This window comes from Notamacropus eugenii, chromosome 3, assembly GCF_028372415.1.
Source record: "Notamacropus eugenii isolate mMacEug1 chromosome 3, mMacEug1.pri_v2, whole genome shotgun sequence".
NCBI lineage: Eukaryota > Metazoa > Chordata > Mammalia > Diprotodontia > Macropodidae > Notamacropus > Notamacropus eugenii.
Window position 1 is genome coordinate 102235949 of NC_092874.1, and position 16524 is coordinate 102252472.

Here is a 16524-nt window from a genome sequence, read left to right on the forward strand (position 1 = left end):
GACAGGATCCCAGCAGCCACGCAGGTCCCTTCACCCACAGAGGGACCTGCAAACCAATCGCAAAAGGTCCGTCGCGCTGCAGACGCGGAGCCCAGCCCAGACCTACCGCAGCCGCAGCACCTAGAGGTACAGATCCGAGCAGGCTTCAGGGACAGGATCTCCAGCGGCCGCACAAGTCCCTCCACCCACAGGTGACGGGGGTCAGTGAGAGAGTCTCTTTGGCGGGTCGAGAGGGGAGTGGGATGCCTCTATAACTCAGCCCCCCTGCCCCGGGAGGTAGAAGCTGACAGGTGGCTGTAGACTGGGGCTCCCCAAGGGGGCAGGAGCCTGGATCCATTGTGGAAGGTCTGTGCATAAACCCCCTGAGGGAACTGAACCTGAGAGGCGGCCCTGCCCTGACCTGACCACCTGAACTTAATCTCACACTGAATAGAAGCCCTGCCCCCGCCCAAAGCCCTAAGGCTGGAAGCAGCATTTGAATCTCAGACCCCAAATGCTGGTTGGGAGGATCAGGAGGCGAGGTGGGTGTGAGGAGAATATTCAGAGGTCAAGTCGCTGGCTGGGAAAATGCCCAGAAAAGGGAAAAGATATAAGACCATAGAAGGTTACTTTCTTGGTGAACAGGCATTTCCTCCCTTCCTTTCTGATGAGGAAGAACAATGCTTACCATCAGGCAAAGACACAGAAATCAAGGCTTCTGTGTCCCAGCCCACCCAATTGGCTCAGGCCATGGAAGAGCTCAAAAAGAATTTTGAAAATCAAGTTAGAGAGGTGGAGGAAAAGCTGGGAAGAGAAATGAGAGACATGAAGTCAAAGCATGAACAGCAGGTCAGCTCCCTGCTAAAGGAGACCCAAAAAAATGTTGAAGAAATTAACACCTTGAAAACTAGCCTAACTCAATTGGCAAAAGAGGTTCAAAAAGCCAATGAGGAGAAGAATGCTTTCAAAAGCAGAATTAGCCAAATGGAAAAGGAGATTCAAAAGCTCACTGAAGAAAATAGTTCTTTCAAAATTAGAATGGCACAGATGGAGGATAATGACTTTATGAGAAACCAAGAAATCACAAAACAAAACCAAAAGAATGAAAAAATGGAAGATGATGGGAAATATCTCATTGGAAAAACAACTGATCTGGAAAATAGATCCAGGAGAGACAATTTAAAAATTATGGGACTACCTGAAAGCCATGATCAAAAAAAGAGCCTAGACATCATCTTTCATGAAATTATCAAGGAAAACTGCCCTGAGATTCTAGAACCAGAGGGCAAAATAAGTATTCAAGGAATCTACCGATCATTGCCTGAAAGAGATCCAAAAAGAGAAACTCCTAGGAACATTGTGGCCAAATTCCAGAGTTCCCAGGTCAAGGAGAAAATATTGCAAGCAGCTAGAAAGTAACAATTCAAGTATTGTGGAAATACAATCAGGATAACACAAGATCTAGCAGCCTCTACATTAAGGGATCAAAGGGCATGGAATAGGATATTCCAGAAGTCAAAGGAACTAGGACTAAAACCAAGAATCACCTACCCAGCAAAACTGAGTATAATAATTCACGGGAAAAAATGGTCTTTCAATGAAATAGAGGATTTTCAAGTATTCTTGATGAAAAGACCAGAGCTGAAAAGAAAATTTGACTTTCAAACACAAGAATGAAGAGAACCATGAAAAGGTGAACAGCAAAGAGAAGTCATAAGGGACTTACTAAAGCTGAACTGTTGACATTCCTACATGGAAAGACAATATTTGTAACTCTTGAAACATTTCAGTATCTGGGTACTGGGTGGGATTACAAACACACACATGCACACACGCACACATACATAGAGACAGAGTGCACAGAGTGAATTGAAGAGGATGGGATCATATCTTAAAAAAAAATGAAATCAAGCAGTGAGAGAGAAATATATTGGGAGGAGAAAGGGAGAAATGGAATGGGGCAAATTATCTCTCATAAAAGAAGCAAGCAAAAGACTCATTAGTGGAGGGATAAAGAGGGGAGGTGAGAGAAAAATATGAAGTCTACTCTCATCACATTCCACTGAAGAAAAGAATAAAATGCACACTCATTTTGGTAGGAAAACCTATCTCACAATACAAGAAAGTGGGGGATAAGGGGACAAGCAGGGTGGGGGGGATGATAGAAGGCAGGGCATGGGGAGGAGAGTGCAATTCGAGGTTGACACTCATGGGGAGGGATAGGATTAAAAGAGAATAGAAATAATGGGGGACAGGATAGGATGGAGGGAAATATAGTTAGTCCTATACAACACAACTATTATGGAAGTCATTTGCAAAACTACACAGATTTGGCCTATATTGAATTGCTTGCCTTCCAAAGGGAAGGGGTGGAGAGGGAGGGAGGTAAAGAAGTTGGAACTCAAAGTGTTAGGATCAACTGTCGAGTAATGTTCTTGCCACTAGGAAATAAGAAATACAGGTAAAGGGGTATAGAAAGCTATCTGGCCCTACAGGACAAAAGAGAAGACGGAGACAAGGGCAGAGAGGGATGATAGAAGAAAGAGCAGATTGGTCATAGGGGCAATTAGAATGCTTGGTGTTTGGGGGGGGAGGGGATAAAAGGGGAGAAAATTTGTAACCCAAAATTTTGTGAAAATGAATGTTAAAAGTTAAATAAATACATTTAATTTAAAAAAAAATAAAAAAAAAAGAAATAGAGAGATCTGTCAGTAGAAAAGATTGGGTATTCAGTGGATTAAGGTAAACAGAGGTTAAGTGACTTGCCCAGGGTCACATAGGTTGTAAGTGTCTGAGGCCTGATTTTTGTCTGGGCTTTTTTTTTTTTTTTTTTTTTGTCTCAGATTTTGTCTCAGGTCTTTCTGACTTTAGGCCCAGCACACTATCCACTGAGCCACCTAATTACGTCTAGAATATACACTATGGAGAAGCAAATAAACACAGTTGCCTAGTGCATTATCAACCCAAAGATCCCAGACATTGGAGTAAGAACTTATCCTTTAACAAAAATTACTGGGAAAACTGAAAATCAACCTATAAGAAAGTAGACATAGATCAACCTCTCATACCATATGCCAAGACAAATTCAAATAAGTACATAACTTAGATACAAAGAGCAATATCATAAACAAATTAGAAGAGCAAGGAAGAAATAACCTTTCAGCAGATCTATGAATAGGAGAAGAATTCATTATCAAATAAGGGATAGGATCACAGGAGGTAAAATGAACAATTTTGATTACATAAAACTTAAGAACTTTTGCCCAGACAAAATCAATGCTGCTAAAATTATAAGAGAAGCCAGAAAAATAAAAACCTTTGAAGCAAGATTTTCTGATAAAGGTCTCATTTCTATGATACATAGGGAACTTGTTCAAATTTATATGAATAAAAACTTTTTTCCTTAATTAATAAGTGATCAAAGAAAACTAGCAAGAAATAGTTAAAGGAAGAAAAACAAGCTATGTATAACCATAGGAAAAAAGTGTTCCAAATAATTAATAATAATGGAAATGCAAATTATAGCAACTCTCAGGTTCCACCTCACATCCATCAAATTAGCAAAGTTGACCCAAAAAATAAAATAATAAATGCTGGAGGGGCTGTGGGAAAAGCAAGAACATTAATATACTGTTAGTGTATAACTATGAGCTGGTCTACCTATTCTGGAAAACAATTTGCAACTCTACCATACTTAAAAAACTGTGCACACTCTTTGAACCAATGACACTATTAGGTCTATAACAATAAGGAAAGAGAAGAAAGAGGAAAAGGACCCATATACAAATGAATTAACAAACAAATGTACCAGTTTCTTTGCAGTGAAAAGAACTGAAAAGTAAAGAGGAACCCATCAGTTGCAGAATGGCTGAATAAGAAATGATGAAGGGGGCAATTTCAGAGAAAGAAGAGAATTCTTGTTGGAACTTTTGCCGAGTGTAGTGAGCAAAGCCAGAAACACAATTTATGTAATAAAGGCATTTTGAGATTAATAACTTTGAAAAGCATAAGAAATCTGATCAGTACAATAATTAGCCACATTGGAAGAGAACTTGTGACCAAGCTTCTTCCTCACATTCTGACAAAAAGGTTTTGCACTCAGTGTGTGGACTGAGATATGCATATTTTGGGACATGTTCAATGTGGGAATTTGTTTTGCTTGAGTAAGCATATTTGTTACAAGGGTTTGGTATTTCTTTTTCAGTAGGGAGGGAAGATGGGAGAGAAAAAAAAGTGAATTTTCACTCAATGAAAATCATTTCTTTTTTTAAGAGAAGAAAAAAATAAAATACAGCTTTTAGACTAGATGATTTATACATTATAATTCAAAAAGTTAATGATGAAAACATATTTTAAGTTTCATGTGTGTAGGCTGACCCAGATAAATGAAAAGAACATTTTTTTAATATGTAACCTAGAAAATTATACAAATACTATTTATCAGGCCTATCCCTCAAACTATTAGGTAAGAAAATAGTGACAGGGAAAGTTCATCTAGTATGGGAGGAGGACTTTTCCCTTAAATTTAAATATTTCCTACCTCAAGCCAAAACAGAAGTTCTCATGAGAAGAATTTAGTTTGCATTTTATAGGATAAACTCAACAAATTTTAGAGGGATTGAAATGTATCTCCAATGCAATCCTTTATTTTAAAGATGAAGAAATAGAGGGTGAAAGAGATTAAGCAGTTTATTCAAGGTCAAAGAGTTCATTACTGACAAAACAAGGACTGGAAACCAGGTATCCAGACTTCTGGCCCAGGATTCTTTGCACTAAACCTCTAAATCTTCTTATTGCCCTTGCATTAAGTATATGATAAATCATGCGACTGTCCAAAAGCTCTATTCTAGTGTATATGTTAGGCACTCTTCAGCATAACTAAGTGTTGAGGTTATATAACAAGGGCCTGTATCAAGCAGAAGAACAAATCATTAAATGGTATTTTTGACATCACTGAGAGATACTGGCAAGACAAAGGCACTTTCCTCCTCCCTTTGTGGATCATGACCATCACTCCACCTGTCTCCCAGTTTCTGTTACAAAACACAATTTAAAAACAAGGTAAGCCATAGGCCTTATGTTAATATCTTTTGGCTTGAAGAATAATCTTAAATCTAGAATCTGGTCAAGAAGGATTTAACATGTAGACAGAAGAATAAAAGTTATCAACAGGAACACTAGCAACGTAAAGATAGAGGCTCTGTTGATTCTCAGGTAAGAATTTTATTTGGGAGATAAACTGTGCTAATCACACTTGGAATGTGACCATCAAAGACCTCTCCTGTGAAGTACTAATTATCCCCTTCAGAAATTTATAAAGGTCCCTTCTTATAAAAGCCTCTTTCTCTCTCTCTTTTTTTTACTGTTGCACTTGAATGTTTATTTTTGAAGCAAAGTTTTGTTTTCCTTAAGATTTCTGGCTAAGTGTTTTTAACCTATGTTCATGAACAACTTAAGAATTTAGAAATTCACTTTGCAAAATTATTCACTTTACCAGCTATCATTAAAAGTCTCTTTTCAGATGTTATTTAATTTCCTTCTCTCTTTTTTCCCCTTCTCTTTGTTGCATAAAGGATGTATTGGAAACATGAAATATTTTGTACTTTATTTTCTTTCTTCTATCCACTATATCAAATCATTCTTGACCAATGATACTTCAAGATTTAGGGTATCCTTCAAGTCAAAAGATAGACAAAGGTAAGCCTTATGGCTTACCTTCTTTTAAATTATCCTTTGTTGAAAAAAACTTGCCCTTTGTGGGGTTATTATGATCTCATTGGGAAAACAACAGACCTGGAAAATAGACCGAGGAGAGACAATTTAAAAATTATGGGACTACCTGAAAGCCATGATAAAAAAAAAGAACCTAGACATTATCTTTCTGAAATTATCAAGGAAAACTGCCCTGATATTCTAGAACCAGAGGGCAAAATAAATACTGAAAGAATCCACCGATCACCTCCTGAAAGAGACACAAAAAGAGAAACTCCTAGGAATATTGTAGCCAAATTTCAGAGTTCCCATTTCCAGGAGAAAATATTGCAAGCAGTCAGAAAGAAACAATTTGAGTATTGTGGAAATACAATCAGGATAACACAGGATCTGGCAGCTCCTACATTAAGGGATTGAAGGGCTTGGAATAGGATATTCCAGAAGTCAAAGGAACTGGAATTAAAAATAAGAATTATCTACTCAGCAAAACTGAATATAATACTTCAAGGGAATAAATGATCATTCAATGATATAGAGGACTTTGAAGCATTCATGATGAAAAGACCAGAACTGAATAGAAAATTTGACTTTCAAACACAAGAATCAAGAGAAACATGAAAAGGTAAATAGGAAAGAGAAATAATAAAAGACTTTCTAAAGCTGAATTCTTTACATTCCTATGTGGAAAGATAATAGTTGTAACTCTTGAGATTTTTCTCAGTACCTGGGTAGGTGAAGGTATTACACACACACACATACACACACACATACACACACACACACACACACACACACACACACATAGATGGTGAATAACAGGTTGAGTTGAAACAGAAGAGATGATATCCATAAAAAAAAATAAAATAAAATTTAAGGGGTGAGGGAGGAAAATACTGGGAGGAGAAAGGGAGAAATGGAATGGGGCAGGCTATACTCATAAAAGAGATAAGAAAAGTCTTGTCAAATGGAGGAGAAAAGGGAGATGGTGAGAGGGGAAAAGTGAAGCTTACCCTCTTCACATGTGGTTTAAGGAGGGAATAACATACTCACTAAATTTATTATGAAAATCTATCTTACACTACAAGAAAGTAGGGGAAGATGGGACAAGTGGGGTGAGAGGGATGACAGAAGGGAAGGCAAATGGGAGAAGGGAGTAACTAGAAGTAAACACTTTTGGGAAGGGATAAGGTCAAATGAGAGAAGACAAAAGTGAGGGACAGGGTAGGATAGAGGGCAATATAGTTAGTATTACACAACATGAATATTATGGAAGGCTTTTGCAAAACGACACATATATAGCCTGTATTGAATTGCTTGCCTTCTCAGTGGGGATGGGGAGGGAGGGAGGGAGGGAGAGAAGTTGAAATTCAAAGTATTAGAAACTAATGTTGAGAATTATTATTGCATATAACTGGGAAATAAGAAACACAGGTAATTGGGTATAGAAATTTATCTTACCCTACAAGAAAAGATAGAAGATGGGGATAAGGGAAGGGTGAAGTGTGATAGAAGGAAGGGTACATTGAGGGAAGGGGTAAACAGAATGTAAGGTATTATGGGGTAGGTAGAGGGGAGAGACGGGGAGAAAAATTAGAACTCAAAATTTTGTGGAAATCAATGTCAAAATCTAAAAATAAATAAATAAATAAATACAATTTTTAAAAAGAGTGTAGTCTATGCCAGGCACTTGGATACAAAGACAAAATCTGAACCAGTCCTTGACCTCAAAGGAGTTTTTCTTCTGTTGGAATGAATAAGTAGGCAATTATGAAATGTAAAGAAAATAAATTCAAGAGGAAGAATTCTAATAACTGGAGCAATGAGGAAAGGTGTCCTTTAGAAACTGATTCCTGAGCTGTGCTTGGGAAGAAGCTAGAGTATCTTACTCTCCTCCTTGAAATTTTATTTTTTCTGGATTAGTTTGACACCACTACTATCTTAGTTTTCTTTCAGTTGTTTCAGTCTTGTCTGACTCTTCACAACCTGATTTGGACTTTCCTTGGTAAAGATGCTAGAGATGTTTGCCACTTCCTTCTCCAGCTCATTTTATAGATAAGGAACTGAGGCAGAGTTAAGTGACTTGCCCAGGGTCACACAGATAGTACATGTATAAAATCTAATTTGAACTCAGGAAGAGGAGTCTTTCTGATTCCAAGTCCAGGGTTCTACCCACTGTACCAACTAGCTGCCTTAACTCTTCTCCTAGATTTCTTTTAACTGTTTAATAGCTCTTTCTTGGTGGGTACCATTTAATGTTTAACAGTTTATCATCCATACCATATTCCCTAACTGTAGGTGTTCTCAGCCCTCTTCTTTTTTTTTTTTCTTTACACTGTTTCAATGATCTCATCAGCTCCCATAGATTACTTTTCATCTCTAAGCAGAAGACTCACTGATCTGTACATCCAGCTCACCTGACCTTTAATAGTCCTTAATTACCAATTTTCCATTGGTCATTTCAAACTGAATGTCCTAGAAACAGCACACACTCGATATTTCTAAAACAGAATACATCATCTTTCTCCCCAAATCCAATCCTCTTCCAAACGTCCATATTTTGTCAGAAGAAGTACAATTTTTCTAGTCTCCCAGATTCATAAATTCAATCTTGTCCTTGACTCTTCTCTATTCCTCACTCTACATATCTAATCAGACGCCAAATCCTGCTGTTTGTACTACCTTGACATCTCTCGCATCTGATCCCTTTTCTCTACTCCAACAATCACCATTCCAGCATAGATTATTTCAAATGCCTCCTAGATTGTCTTTCCTCACTCTAGCTCATCCCCATATTGCTACCAAAGTAGTTTTCCCTAAATGTACATAGGACTAAGTGAATCCCCAACTTAATCAGCTCCAGTAGTTCTCCATTGCCACTGGGATTACATACAAATTCCTCTGTTTAGCTTTTGAACCCCTCTATAACCTGGCTCCAACCTATCTTTCCAATCATATATTATCTTTCTTCTTGCAGTCTCTGATCCAGTCAAACTGGCTGCCTCTCTGTTCTTCATGTACCACATTTTATTCCCCATTCCCCATCTCCACACTGGTTATCCCCCATTTCTGGAATGCATTCCCCCATTATCTCCACCTCAAAGAATCCTTCTAGACATAACTCTAGCATCAACTTCGACATGAAATCTTTCCTAATACCCCAAATTTTAATGTGCTTCTCTCAAACAGCCTTGTATTTAACGTCTTTGTATTTACTCATATTTTTATTCTATATGTGTTCTCTCCTTTTATTAAAGTGTAAGCCCATTGACAGCAGGGATGGTTTCAGTCTTTGAATTGCTATCCCTAGGACCTAGCATAGTGTCTGGCATATTGTGGGTGGTAATATTTTTTTGATTGATGAATGGATTTGTTCACTGAAGTTTGCCTATTTGAGTTTATATTTTTAATATGTCACAAATAGCAAGGAGCAGGGTTTCCCAGAGACTATATTTACCACCCTCCAGGGCATCCTTTGCAACATTCAAATGAAAGAGCAAATGGAAGGAACTGGACCAAGAGACGGTGAGGTACCAGAATACAAACAAGTTCTTATGAATAAGAACCATAGTCACTCAAAAGCCACAAACTATTCACAAACAAAATGCTAAATAAATGAAGATATCTGGTGCCCAGGTTACATCCTACAGTTAGGTGGGCAATAGTTCATTAAGGGAGGTCATCAGAATGTGTGGGTTTCTGTGTGTGTGTGTGTGTGTGTGTGTGTGTGTGTGTGTGTGTGTGTGTGTGTGTAAGAGAGACAGACAGGCAGAGAGAGACTGATATAGAAAGATAGAGAGAGAGAGAATAGCTGGATGTGTGTGTGTGTATGTGTATGTATGTGTGTGTGTGTGTGCATGCAGGTGTCATTTTTCTAAAGCACAGATCTAACCATGTCACCCCATTCCTTTATATAAACTCTAGTGGCTCCCTATTACCTCTAAGATCAAATGCAAAATCTATTTGAAATTCAAAGCCCTTCATACCCCAGTCACCCACTAACTTTCTAGACTTCTTATACCTTCTAACTCTCCTTTCCCCTTGTATTCTTTGATCCAATGATATTTCCCTTATTGTCTAATATACTTTTTTTAAAAAAATAGGAAATTGCATGATTTTTTTTAAAACCATGAACTCTGCAAAACTACAACAAAATAAATGACTACCCCTTCCAACTCAATTCAGCAAGCATTTATTAACTATCAGTACAAAGAAATAAATGTGTGGGTGGGATATGATCCTGCCTGCTAGATACTTACACGCTCATGAGCAATGGAACCTGAAAACAGATGAGTAAATACAAGAATATTTGAAGAAAAATAGAAAATAGGAACCATAAAAGGCTCAGATGCCCCCTATGAGGTAGCACTGAACTAAAGTAAATTAAGAAATTATTAGAGGTGAAGATGAGGAGAAAGTGCTTTGTAGAATGACCTTCCTAAAGGCAGAGAAGCAGGAGTTAAAATGTCTTATGTATCAAAAAGTGAAAAGTGCAGTTTTCTTTTAATTTAGAGCACAAAAACTAGAATAGTAGGAAATAAATCTATAGAGATTTTGCAAAGGTCTTCAGACACCTTATCAAGACATTCATATTTTGTCTTACAGGCATTATTTAACCAATGAAGATTCTTGAGCAAGTGAGTGCCATGATCATCTCTGTGTTTTGGGAAAGGTTATCTTGGCAGTTTTGTAGAGGATGAACTGGAAAGAAGATAGACTAGAAACAGAAAGTCATTTAGAAGATTAAAATATTCCAGGTCATGTGGGCCTGAACTAACTGGTTTTAGTATGAGGAATAAGAAAGAGACAGATTTAAGAGTTGTGGAGGCAGAATTAATAAGACTTGGAAATGATTAGAAAACACTGTTTATATATTTTCAGTCATAGGACTGGTAGAGGTTGGGGGAGAGAAGGAGGGGGGAGAAGGCCTTCTTCCCATTCTTATTACACAGAATCTTTGCTTCACTGACCCATGCCAACCTTCAGAACATTTGTCCTTCAAGAAAGTAGTAGTTTGTCCCCTGCCACTTATAATAAATGGCTTCTACTTCTATTCCCTTGTTACAACTGTATCAAATGTTCCATGATTTTAGTTTTATCTTTAGCACTTTAAGGAAAACTCTCAGAGACCAGCAAATGATTGGATTCCATCCACAGTCAATAAATTTCCACCTGCCTGAGCTAAAAAGTTTTTGTTTTGTTATTATTGTTGTTGTTGTCCTTTTTTTTACTAGCACACCTCCACTCCACTGATGTCCTAGCCTAGACTGAGACCATGAATCATTCCTTCTCAGCCACAAAATTCAAGTTTTTTACATGGGAGGCTAGCATTTGAACTTGAGATTTCTGAAGGAGATATTCAAAACAACAATACCTTGCAGCTGTATAGTCTTTTACAGTGTACAAAGCAATTTCACTTACATTACAACATCTGACAATTTCAAAAATCCTGTGAGAAGGCAGAAAAAATATCCTTGTCTTCATCTGACTGGCAGAGAAATTGAGGTTCAAAGATGCTAGCTCAGGATCACCACAGCTAGTAAACGATGGAAGTCTTCTGACCTTCCAAATAAAGTGTTTTTTTCATTCCCCTATTGGTATAACTTCCTGATGGTATCTATAGAAAAGCCCAGAACATAAGTCAGCAGCTCCTCTTTACTGTCAGACTAACATGGAGAACACTGAGAAAGGAAAGTCGCTGCTCCTGAACCAGTGCTCTCTTCTTCCTGAATATACTGTTCATGCTGTAGTTAAGTAAACCACCTTATGTTAACTGTTTTGTTAATATATCTACTAGTGCCATTTTTCAGTCCAATATCAAATTGAAACTGTCAGACTCAACTATCACACTTGCATGATTCAGGACTGGACTATAATTGGTTGCTTGGGTTCAAAGACCTTAGACAACTTGGTTAGTCTTTTTTCTGTTGACCTAACTCTCCATGACCCCATTTAGGGTTTTCTTGGTAAAGACACTAAAGTGGTTTGCCATTTCCTTCTCCAGCTCACTTTACAAATGAGGAAACTGAGGCAAACGGGGTTGAGGGACATCGCACAGCTAGTAAGTGTCTAAAGCTGGATTTGAACTTAGGTCTCCTTGACTCCAGGCCCAGCATTATGTGCACTGAGCCAACTACCTGCCCCTTAAACAACTCCAAGTCTAGCACTATTCACCACACCACTTTTCTGCATCTGTAATTTGTATTTAAAAACTCTACTAGAATACATCATAATAATTAAAACTCCAAAAACAGCAGGGCCCTCACCAGCAGAAACCTCAAGGTGAATAGGAATCACCACTAGCCAAGGTACTGGAACAGGAGAGATTCATGAGATTCTATGATTCTGTAAAATCTCATTGCAATTTGTTTGAACTTCTTTATATTTGATATATGACAATTTTATTAACCTTATCTGTATATATTTCTTCTTTTTACTAGACTGCAAGGTGCCTGAGGGTAGGGGTTATGTCATATTGTTTCTTTCTACCTAGTATAGTGCATGAGTAGGCATTTAATAAATAACTATTGAATTCTATCTATTCCCTTTTCCATATTTTCTTGCTCTTGCTTTTCTTCCCTTTTCTCTTTGCTCCTCATTTTTTCCTGCCTTTTCTACTCTTAAACATTCTCTCTATATTTTTTACTTTCAGGTCAATTCCTATCCATTTCTTTGCACCAGCTGACCCAAACTGCTATTATTAATTTGTTACTCCTGGTATACTAAGATGGAACTTTTACCCTATACTTAGCTTAATATATCTACCATAAAAGGCCTGAAGTGCTTGGTACCCACCCACTTTAAAACTTTTTTATCGATATGCACACTTTTCCATAAAAGCAACTTATGTTTTATAGCACTTTATACTTATCAAAATGCTCTCACATACATTATTTCTTTAAAGCTTCTAATAGCCTTGTAAGGTAGGAAAGATAATATTTCCTTGTTTTTCATATGAGGAAACAGAAACTAGGACAGAAAGTGACTTCTCAGGGGCTGTGAATCAGATCCCTCACTATCTCATGCATCATTTCATAGTGTGTGTGTGTATGTGTGTGTTTGTGTATGTGTGTATGAATACATATATAGGCATATGTGTATATATATATGCGTGTGTGTGTGTGCGCACGTGTGTGTCATTAAAGCAAAGGTCTTCCCTCTCCAAAATTTTTTTTTTAAATCTTACCCTTCTCACTTGGTAGCTTACTCTCCTGCCTTTAGTTCCTTTTCCCTGCTGTGGTATTGGTATAGCATACCGAGAGGAACAAGTCTTATGCCTGACCAGCAGGCTGCTCGTCCTCCTGTGGAGCTTGCGAGTAAGAGAATGAGGTGGGAGAGCGGGTCATGAAGCAACTCTGATTTATTCAAGCAAGCACTCTGATTACATAGTCTCTGCCAGTCAGCCCAGTGAACCATGGTAACACACACAAACAAACCCGAAACTATAGTAATGAACACAAGCTGGAACTGTAGTAACAAAAACAAACCAGGGGTGGGGCCGTCCCTTCCAGCGCCATCTTGTTCACCCTTCCCTGCATTGGACTCAGTTTACCTGATGTCCATCAGTGTGGCATCCCAGATGGTGTGGCGGTCAGCGCCCCTTATATTTCCCTTCACCTCAAAAGCATAATTTTGTATCCCTGAAATATCTTTCGGTTTTTAATTTTTAAAATTCCCAATTACTTCATTAAAAAAATAAACTTTCATTTTAGGCTCATACTAGCTTTCTTCGATAGTTCATCTTGGTACATACAAAATAGATATAGGGTGAACAGTGATTTTGCCCTTGAAAAGAATGGACAACAAAACCAGGGATGTAGAGTGAAGGAACTGGTACCAAGATCCCTAGACCTTTTGGTCTGACTCCAAAACAATCTATATGGAAACTAGGGGCATTAAGTTTGGGGCAGGAAAGGGAAGAAAGCCCAAATCCAAGACCTTTATAAGTCTGATAAGAGCAGACCATACAAAATGTCTTAAAATGGCAATTATTTAACATTTCAGATACAACAGGGGATAAGAATTTCATAACTGCAAGTCACATAGGAAATTGAGAAAGGGAACCTGAGTCCTATAAGAAGGTTTGAGTTCAGAAGATATTCTCTAAAATAGCCAAGGACTTCTTCAGCTTATGATGTGGGGGCAGTTAGATGAGGCTATTCAAGTGATTTTTGGCTATGTAAGCATGAGTACATCATCATAACCTGTTCCTTGGCCACTTATATGTGTCCTCTCCTACAATGGTGGTATAGTAACTTGTGGAACTCAGTGTATATCAGGAGAAAATGTTCTTGTTATTTAACTTGACATACTTTTTCAAAACCTTAAGATTTGTGTCCTCCAGTTTGTAGATAAAAGGAATGCATAGATGGGGACCCATGGAATATGATTGACCCGCACCTAAAATATACCTTGAATATGGGAGGGTGGTTAGAAGGAGTTCATGATACTACTAAAAAAATCATGAGAAACACTGAATTTTATTCTCTAATTTTTTTTTCCCTCCAGAGTTTTCTGAGCGTCTAGGTACTACAATCCCTTTAAGTAATCTAGAGTAATAGACCTTCAAATAACAATTAAACATAGAAAATCTCTTAAAAACTAAATTTTTTGCAGAGGATCATCAAGTTTAGCCCTTTACTACCCTAAGCAAAATGGGAAATTAAGTACTTTTTATCCCAAGACTGTGTATTCTAATTACTAGAGGCTTTCCTGTACCAGATATAGTTCCATACTTCAAAACTACTCCCTTCTTCACCCTCATGAAAGCCCCAGCAAATTGTTACATAGATATCAATCAGTGAAAAATGCTTCGACTGGTACAGCCCCAACCCCCATATCAGCCACTTTCTAGAACAGCATTGTCAAGGTTAAATCCTATATTTTACTTTACTACATTTCTACTTCTCTACTTCTCATCCCTCATTCCTTATTAGATAGCTCAGAAAATACCTTAATTTTGCTGCTTCTATAGAAAACAGGGCAATATATCCCATTGGCACCATACTCATTCTTTGTGTCAAATGCTATAATACACAGTAGAGTCCTGGACCTTCCACTGGAGCATCATACCCCCCTTACACTCAGGCTGCTGCCACTGTGGGCATGGAGATGACATACTGCAGCTTTCTGCTAGTAACTGTTTGTCTTATTTCCTTTTGAATATCAGTAGTGTGCTAAACCTATCTCTGTGGAATTATGCTTTTCATGTAGACCCCTTCACTGTAGTAGGAAATAGAAAAATGTAACAAATTAGTTTTCACTAAGCTCTAAAGTCTCTATGTTGAGTTATACACTGTATACATCCCCCTCTGTCCCCTCCCCCCACATAAACACATTAAGGATCAAGGAGCTACTCTTGGCCTGAGTTACCATGGAGGGCACTCTAGATCATACAGGCAAGTCAACAACTGAGCAGGCTATTGGAAAGTTCAAAGACAATCCATCTTGTCATTCACATTAAGCTTTTTTTATTGGCAAAACACTACATTAAAAAAAATTAGCAAGTCTACAGTATATTTAGAGAATCAACTAAAAGCTATTTGAAACAATTAACAACCTTAACAATCCATACAAATCATCAGCATTCCTATACATTTTCAGTAAAGCCTAGAAACAAGAGACAGAAAGAGGAATTCCATTTAAAATAACTGTAGACAATATAAAATATTTGGGATTCTATATGAACACAATTATGAAACACTTTTCACATAAATAGTCATATCTAAACAAATGGAAAAATATCAATTGCTCATGGGTGGGTAGAGCTAATATAATAAATATGACGATTCTACTTAAATGAATTTATTCAGTGTCATACTAATCAAACTACCAAAAATTATTTTATAGAACTAGAAAAAAATAATGGCAAAACTCCTCTGGAATAACAAAAGGTCCAGAATATCAAGGGAATTAATGAAAAAAAGTGAAGAAAGATAGTCTAGCTGTAGCAGTTCTAAAACTATATCATAAAGTGGCAATCATCAAAACTTTTTGGTACTGACTAAGAAATGGAATGGTGGATCAGTGGAATAGGTTAGGTACATAAGACACAGTAGGCAATGGCTATAGTAATCTACTGTTTGATAAACCCAAAAACTATGGCTTTTGGGATAAGAACTTACTATTTGACAACTAGAAAACAGTGTGGCAGAAACTAGGTGTAGACCAACATCTCACACACTATACCAAGATAAGGTCGAAAGATGTATCTGATTTAGACATAAAAGATGATACCATAAGCAAATTAGGAGATCAAGGAATAGTTTATCTGTCAGATTTATGAAGAAGAGAAGAATGTATGACTAAACAAGAGGCAGAGAACATAATAAAATAAAAAATGGATAATTTTGATTACACTAAATTAAAAAGATTTTGCAGACACAAAACCAATCTACCGAAGATTAGGAGGAATACATGAAGCTGGAACATGACTTTTACTACCAATGTTTCTGATAAATGTCTCATTTCTAAAATATATAGAGGACGGAATCAAATTTATAATAATACAAGTTATTTACCCCAATTGATAAATGGTCAAAGGATATAAACAGGCAGTTTTCAGATGAAAAAATTAAAGCTATCTATAGTCATATAAAAAAAATGTTCTTAATCACTATTGAGTAGAGAAATACACATTAAAACAATTGTGAGGTATCGCCTCACATCAGATTGGTTAATATGACAGAAAAGGAAAATAATAAATATTGCAGAAGATGTTGGAAAATTGGGGTGCTAATGCATTGCTTATGGAGTTGTAAACTGATCCAACCATTCTGGAGAGCAATTTGAAACTGTGCCCAAAGAGCTATAAAACTATGTATACCCTTTCACCCA